General features: G+C 40.0%; 1 pseudogene; it reads right to left on the bottom strand.

Moving 5' to 3' along the window:
* Positions 1–567: 567 nt before the first annotated feature.
* On the bottom strand, positions 568–1534 carry LOC125291277 (annotated as a pseudogene).
* Positions 1535–7081: the final 5547 nt, after the last annotated feature.

Raw genomic sequence — 7081 nt, 5'->3', positions numbered from 1 at the left:
GTGTGTCGGAGGGCTAGTATCAGGGCTGTCTTTCAATACTTAACCCAAAAAGGCCAGTGTAAAACATTTTAATATTTCCTTTGCCCTTCAGCATATACATTTTGCCCCTTTTTGTGCGTTGTAGATCAGCTATGCCACCAAAGAAGAAAAAGGACATACAAAGGTTTTTCATTATGCAAAGTCTAAGCTAGGCAAAGTAACCACACGAATAAACTGGCAACTACAACTGGTAGCCTAACATGACCAGGCTTTCAAATGTGGATTCTACTGTCAAAAAGAAACTAAATTTAACACAATTTTTTTTTATCTATGTCAAACCTACAGTAGGTGCACGGACAAAGTTAAGTGTTGATTTACACGGACAAAGTTAAGTGTTGATTTACAGACGATCATTTTTCGTTCAGTGTAACTTGTATTCAAGCATGCATAATTGAAATGTCCAATATATTTCTTTCAAAGCTCATAGTCACTTCATGTCTATACAATTCAGATCAGAAATAGCTTTTAAAAAGGCAAAACATCATCTGCTGATGGAAGAATATACTCTTTGCAACTCTGCGCACTCTCCTAGTGTGCCGTTACAGAGGGTTTGACCTTTTGGGTTCCACACCTGACATAGTAGAGGAATAAGGGCCGAACAGCATTGTCTCTCAGGCCGTAGATCAGGGGGCTCAGGCACCGAGGCAGAATGAGAACAAAGAGAAAGTTCACGTAGCGCAGGTCCATGAACAGACGACTGCTGCTGCTGGTCATAGCCAGGGCTCTCTATGGTTCCAAACAACAAACTGTTGAGACAAAGTACTAACTGACCAAGGTGCAGTAGGACTGTTCTCTGAGCTTTCTTAGCAGACTCTTTATCTGCTGAGGCAGATCGAGCTGCCACTATAACACTGATATATGTGAAGACGATAATGGCTGTCACAGCCACAAAGAAAAACCCATTGAGCCCTTCAAACACATCTCTCTGCCATGGTGCGAAAATAAACCTCTCTCGAGTACAGAACATGGAGTCTTTAAAAGATGTGGGACTCACTATCAGTGCATATAAGATATCTATCGCAGGACTTATGCAGCCTAAAACCCAGATTATGGCAATCGATACACCTGTCATTTTCTGTGTTGCCATCTCGCTGTGGCGTAAAGGGAAACAAATTGCCACATACCGCTCAAGAGACATCAAACCAAGGTTTAAAACAGAAACACGGGCTGTAGTTGCAGATATGACAACGAACAGTGAACAAACAGCCTTAGGAATCTTCTGCACATTTAAAGACAAAATATAGAGCAGTGATACAATCCACAATTGAACTGTGTCATTGCAAAGCATGTGGGCAAAGAGGATATAGCGAGGCAGCTCTCTAAACACAGGCTTACTCATGAGAGTGTGAAACATGATGCTGTTGATGCAGATGAAAAGCAGGGACATGAGAATGGCCACAACAAGTTTAGACAGCGGCCCCTCATTCAGTTCCACCTTAAACATCTGCTGATGCACCACGGCAGAGCCTTCACTGGACTGATTGGTCGAAGCCATGGCTGTATATCACTGACAATATATACAGACTAATTAAACAAAATATGTCTTAAATAGCTATCAGTATTTGACATTGAGGTTGGACGACCAATAAGGAACGGAGTCCTGGAAATGTAATTAGTTAAAACAAGCTCTTTCTTAAATAGACATAAGCTCTATATTAAATAGACATAATGGCATAACATTGCAGTGGTGTCTTTTGTAATTAACAATATATTTGTTCTCAATGATTTTTGTTTATCTTGCTTACTTTGTACGAAAATGTTCTACTACCTAACACAGTAGTCCTCTGAGGGATATCAAATCGTGTCGCATTATGCATGATTTCTGATACAACAGTAGAACAAATTACAGACTGAAAATGAACAAAGTGGAATAAAAAGCCATCTAATGAGAAAACTAACAGCTAAATTCAAATATCTAGATGATCCGTGTTTCTACGGAAAGATCTTAAACAGTATTATGCATAGCTTTTCATACAATGAGGTATCACAGCATTCCAACTGACAAATGTGGCTTAATGTGAAATGTCAAAAGCCACCAGATTAAACACTCTAAAACTGTGGTGAAAACATCATACAAGAAATCAAAAGTGCCCACATTTATAATGCTGAAATTGACAATTGTTCCCACAACCCTGAGAAAGATTAGAGTACCAGACATCATCCAACCCAACCCACCTGGTGAGTCCTTCTGTGTTCATTTACTTTTATAGGTATCCGAGGTGTGATGCTGGAGGAGTGGGTCTTACTATCTGCATCCCAGAGGTCTTTGTAATCATAGATTATATATTACATAGATTGTGTTTACATGCACATCAGTATCCCAGTTATGAGGATTATCCCGGCTTTGGTCATACTCAGCATATGGTGCTTACATGAATATCAGTATAGGCCTATCTGTTGTAAGGCTTATCCCGGCTTTGGTCATACTCAGGATATAGTGTATACAGGATCGATAACTTCTTTTCAGTCAGCCAGGATAAGATGTACTGTATCTCATCCTACACCGTTGTTCCGATTCCTACAGAATTCAGAACATATTATCTACAGACCAAGTATAACAGATTGGCTCTTTCTGACATTTGATCTTTCGCCCAGTTTTAAGTTTTTAAGTGTCAATTAACATTTGGGGAGTGGCCTATCATGATTTTTTGCCTTTATCTGAACTTAAAGCTCCAGTCCTATTCAAACTTGGTACACATAATCATTACGACATTCTTTGGACACACACTGAATTTTGTGAAATTCTGTCCACAGGGGCGCTGTCCATTTCTCCAATATGTCCAATCTTATCCCAACTTGGTACAGACAATCAATATCCAATATGTCCAATCTTATCCCAACTTGGTACAGACAATCAATATCCAATATGTCCAATCTTATCCCAACTTGGTACAGACAATCAATATGACATTCCTTGCATGGCCACAACATTTCATGAAATTATGTCTATGGGGGGGGTGCGCAACAGCCACCGCACCAAAACAATGCAGCCATAACCGTATAGACACTACATTTTCACCACATTTTCACACACATTTTCACTATAGGTCCACAATCAATGCATGATCTCACAAAACAAAAAACAACAGACCCATTTCTAACCATAGGGGGCCCTATAATAAGCAAATTTACGTTTTTCCTCATATCTCCAGAACGGCATGGAATGTTTCACAAATAATGTTTTCCATTTGTTCCTTCAGAGGTCCTGCATCCAATGAACCCAGCCACACCCATTTGCTTCATTCACATTTTCCCACCATTTTCAAAAACTCAATAGTGAAACTTATCTATCTCCTCCTAGACCTAACTAATCTATCTCCTCCTAGACCTAACTAATCTATCTCCTCCTAGACCGTTGATTCGATTCCTACGAAATCACCTTCAGACCAAGCCTAACAGATTGGCTTCTTCTGATTTTTGATTCGTCGCTCCGTTTTAAAGTTACGCATCAATCCAATTCTGGGAAAGTGGCCTATAACAATTATTTTACCAATATCATACCTTGTAAAGCTCAAATCATATTCAAACTTCATACACAAAATCAATACTGCATCGATGCACACCCAATTTGGTACAATTCGGTCCAAGGGGGCAGTACAGCCCTCACCTTCATTCTGCTAATGGGCACTTATGCCATTTTGCTTGGACCCCAACAATCTCTGCTTGCGGATATATTATTTAGTTGTTTTTGTTCTAACTTTTAACCCTTTCATGAAATTATGTTTCTGCAGTAAAACCGTATCTGCAGCCATAATGATCTCACACAACAGGAATTACCCATTTCTGTCCATAGGGGGTGCTATAATAATCACTTTTACGTTTTTGCTCATATCTCCAGAACTGTACGTAATTTTTCCAAAATTCTTCTTTCTTCTTGTTCCTTCAGAGCTCTTGCATCCAATTAACCCAGCCATGCCCATTTCCATATAGAGGTCTGCACTCCTGCGGTAGACCCGCGGGACCCCCGGGTCCTGACGCAAAAGAGTGCGGCGCGGGACAAATTTTGAAAGCTCTTTGCGGGAGCGGGCGGGATGAGAGAGGTGCGTTTGAGGGTGCGGGACAAACCGATGATTCACTGCACTCCCGCAAATTAAATATGTGTGTAAAATTAAATATGGAAATGATTAAAGTAGTGTTCATAACTATAGTTCAGCTGGATGTTCTGTTACGCAGCATTAAAAAACGGGGTTTAAGCATAACTGACGGATAGCGGGCCTATAGCCTATATTGTCGTTTACGTGGGTTCAATTTGTTCCTGCTGCTCATTGTCAAAACTCAAAAATCGAAAGCATTACAGAGGAAGAGGGCACCAGAGACGAGGCCTACTTCAGTTGTTAGCTTACATTCAGAACCAAGAAACTGACATCTGGAGTCTTTCTCAGGTGTGTGTGCTCCTTTCGTGAGACAGAAAGAAAAGCTGAATAGGCTATCCCTCCTGCATGCGGGCTTTAGCGTGCGGGAGCGGGACATCATGTTCCAGATGCGGGCAGGAGCGGGACTAAAAATGACACATTAATGCGGGAGCGGGACATCATGTTACAGATGCGGGCTGGAGCGGGACAGAATATTGCGGGAGCAGGCGGGCAGACCTCTATTTCCATATTGCCAATTTTCCCGTCCATTTTCAAAAACTCAAAAGTGAAACTAATCTACCTCCTCCTACACCGTTGACCTGACTCCTACAGAATTCAGTACATATCATCTACAGACCAAGCCTAACAGATTGGCTTTTTCTGATTTTTGATTTATCACCCTAAGTTTTAATTAACATTTGGGGAGTGGCCTATAATCAGTGCTTGAATTACGTGGGAGCCAGAGGGAGCCAAGCTCCCTTAGAGTGAGGACTGGCTCCCATGAAAACAACAAAGTCAAAAATCTGAGGGGGTCTCTCATATCTGAAGGTGTTTGGCATTGTAATTTAATCTTAAACAACGCTCATTATCCATCCCTGTGCGATCTCTTACCATTAAAGACGTTAACATATAGGCTTCAGTGCTTGAATTACGTGGTTTAATGGTCCAATGCTGCCTATTGGGGCAGGTCTCTCGGCAGACAGTCTGATCTTCAACTCCACCCCTTGTTTTAGTGTTACTGTTTACTTTGAGAAGTTCACTAGGTCCCATTGTCTGAAAAACACTCAAAACTAATACATTTATATTTTCGACATTGTGGATGGTGTTTTGATGGTTGAAATGTTCACTTCATCTCAAAATGGATCACTTGGTCATCTTGGATACTGATCATGGATCACTCTTCTCCAAATATGCACAACTCAGCTAAACCTTTATAAGGGGACACATGGACAAAGAATTTCGCTTTCACTGTTTTTTTTACCCAGGGACATGGCCTGAGATTGGCATAAAAAAGAAGCATTAAATTCCAATGACACCATGTCCATTTCAAATGTGGGGGTTAGAAAAGTATTCTTTTGGGATGTTTTTCAACTAGAGGGACCTGGTGACCTTCTCAAAGTGAACAGTAACACTAAAACAAGAGGCTACAATGAGATTCTGGAGGAAAAGATCAGGCAGTGTGCAAGGAGACCTGCCCCAACAGGCATCATTGGGCCATAAAACCACACAATGATCCAAAACATACAGCCAAACAAGTCAAGAAATGGTTAACAGAGAACAATGTCATATTTCAGAAGGGCATGAATAATTGTGGACACACCATTTTTTATAAAAATGTTAAAAAAGATAAAAACGCTCATTTGTTTTAATTCCATGTTTCTACCACATTGTATTACAACCTATTGGTATGTGGCAGTGTCATTTTCAGTCAGATCAAACATATTGGTCAAGAGAAAATCAATATTAAATCAATATTTGCCAGGGGTATGAACAATTTTGTTCTTAACTGTACATATCTGATTTGCCTCTCATCCCATGTAATGTAGTGTAGAGAACAAAACACATTCAATGAAATCTGTAGAATTTTAAGTTTTGAATCATGTCCATGCCCAGTAACCAAGTAACCAAGGACCAAATCAGAGGCCGTTGATAAAGCGAGATGATTCATAACAGATTCATTTCCTGCATGTCCGCCGTCCACCAGTATTGCCAGTATTGCCACGGCAATAAAGCATTTCATTGCAGTATTGCCTGGCAACTAGTTTTCATACATTACCTAAGATTAGCCTACACTAGCTTATCGTCATGACTTGGTGAACAGTGTTTTTCCTATGTGTTTTTCCTGATGCATTCTACTGTCAGGGACTGACTCAAGAAAATAGTTATAATATATGTTATTATATCCAGTTTCACTCTACATATTGTGTTGATGAAGCCTAGTTTATTGTAAAAGCATTAACTTTCTTTCACAGTGTTTCCTCTTGATTTTTTAGTGGCAGCTGCTGCTTCAAAATTAGGGCAGGCACACAATATTGTCAGGGTACATCAGGATATACGTGCCCTCAGCTAGCTGGTGCTCACATCATTCCAATTTAACAGTAATCAGCAATACCAATCAGCGGTACCTGTCTTTTTATTCCAAAAACATTGTTTTTATAGATCTCAGACTTGTCTCCACAGATCATTTTATCCAGAGTGCTAAATTTAGTGGTATTTGAGTAGTGGTATTGTCCACAACACGCCATCAAGAGCTTCCATTTACTGTACCATAGGCTATGGTGCGGTATGTTTGTCAACAATATGGCAAAAACTACAGCTACAGTGTCTCCAGCTTTGTGCAAACCAAAAGCATACGTGACATTGATCAGTCAGCCAGCCAGAGTAGGTAGGAGACGCAGCAGGGACCAGTAAACCAGTGGTTTCCTGTGTAGAGAGTTTGTTTCAGTCACTGAAAGGACATGAAAATGCAAAACATGTGATGTTAAATAATAATATAAAACAGATTTAACAGATAGTTAAAACAGATAATGCAAAAGTTAGGGCTGCACGATTATGGCCAAAATGATAATCACAATTATTTTGATCAGTATTGAGATCACGATTATTCATTCATTTTAGTGACAAATACTGTATATATTTTTCCCTAAACATATTGGACTTGCTATCTGACCCAACCATATTCTTCCCCC

The sequence above is a fragment of the Alosa alosa genome, chromosome 2 (assembly GCF_017589495.1).
Source record: "Alosa alosa isolate M-15738 ecotype Scorff River chromosome 2, AALO_Geno_1.1, whole genome shotgun sequence".
In the NCBI taxonomy this organism is placed as follows: domain Eukaryota; kingdom Metazoa; phylum Chordata; class Actinopteri; order Clupeiformes; family Clupeidae; genus Alosa; species Alosa alosa.
The sequence above is the reverse complement of the archived record's forward strand: the minus strand, read 5'-3'. Positions and strand labels throughout refer to the sequence as shown.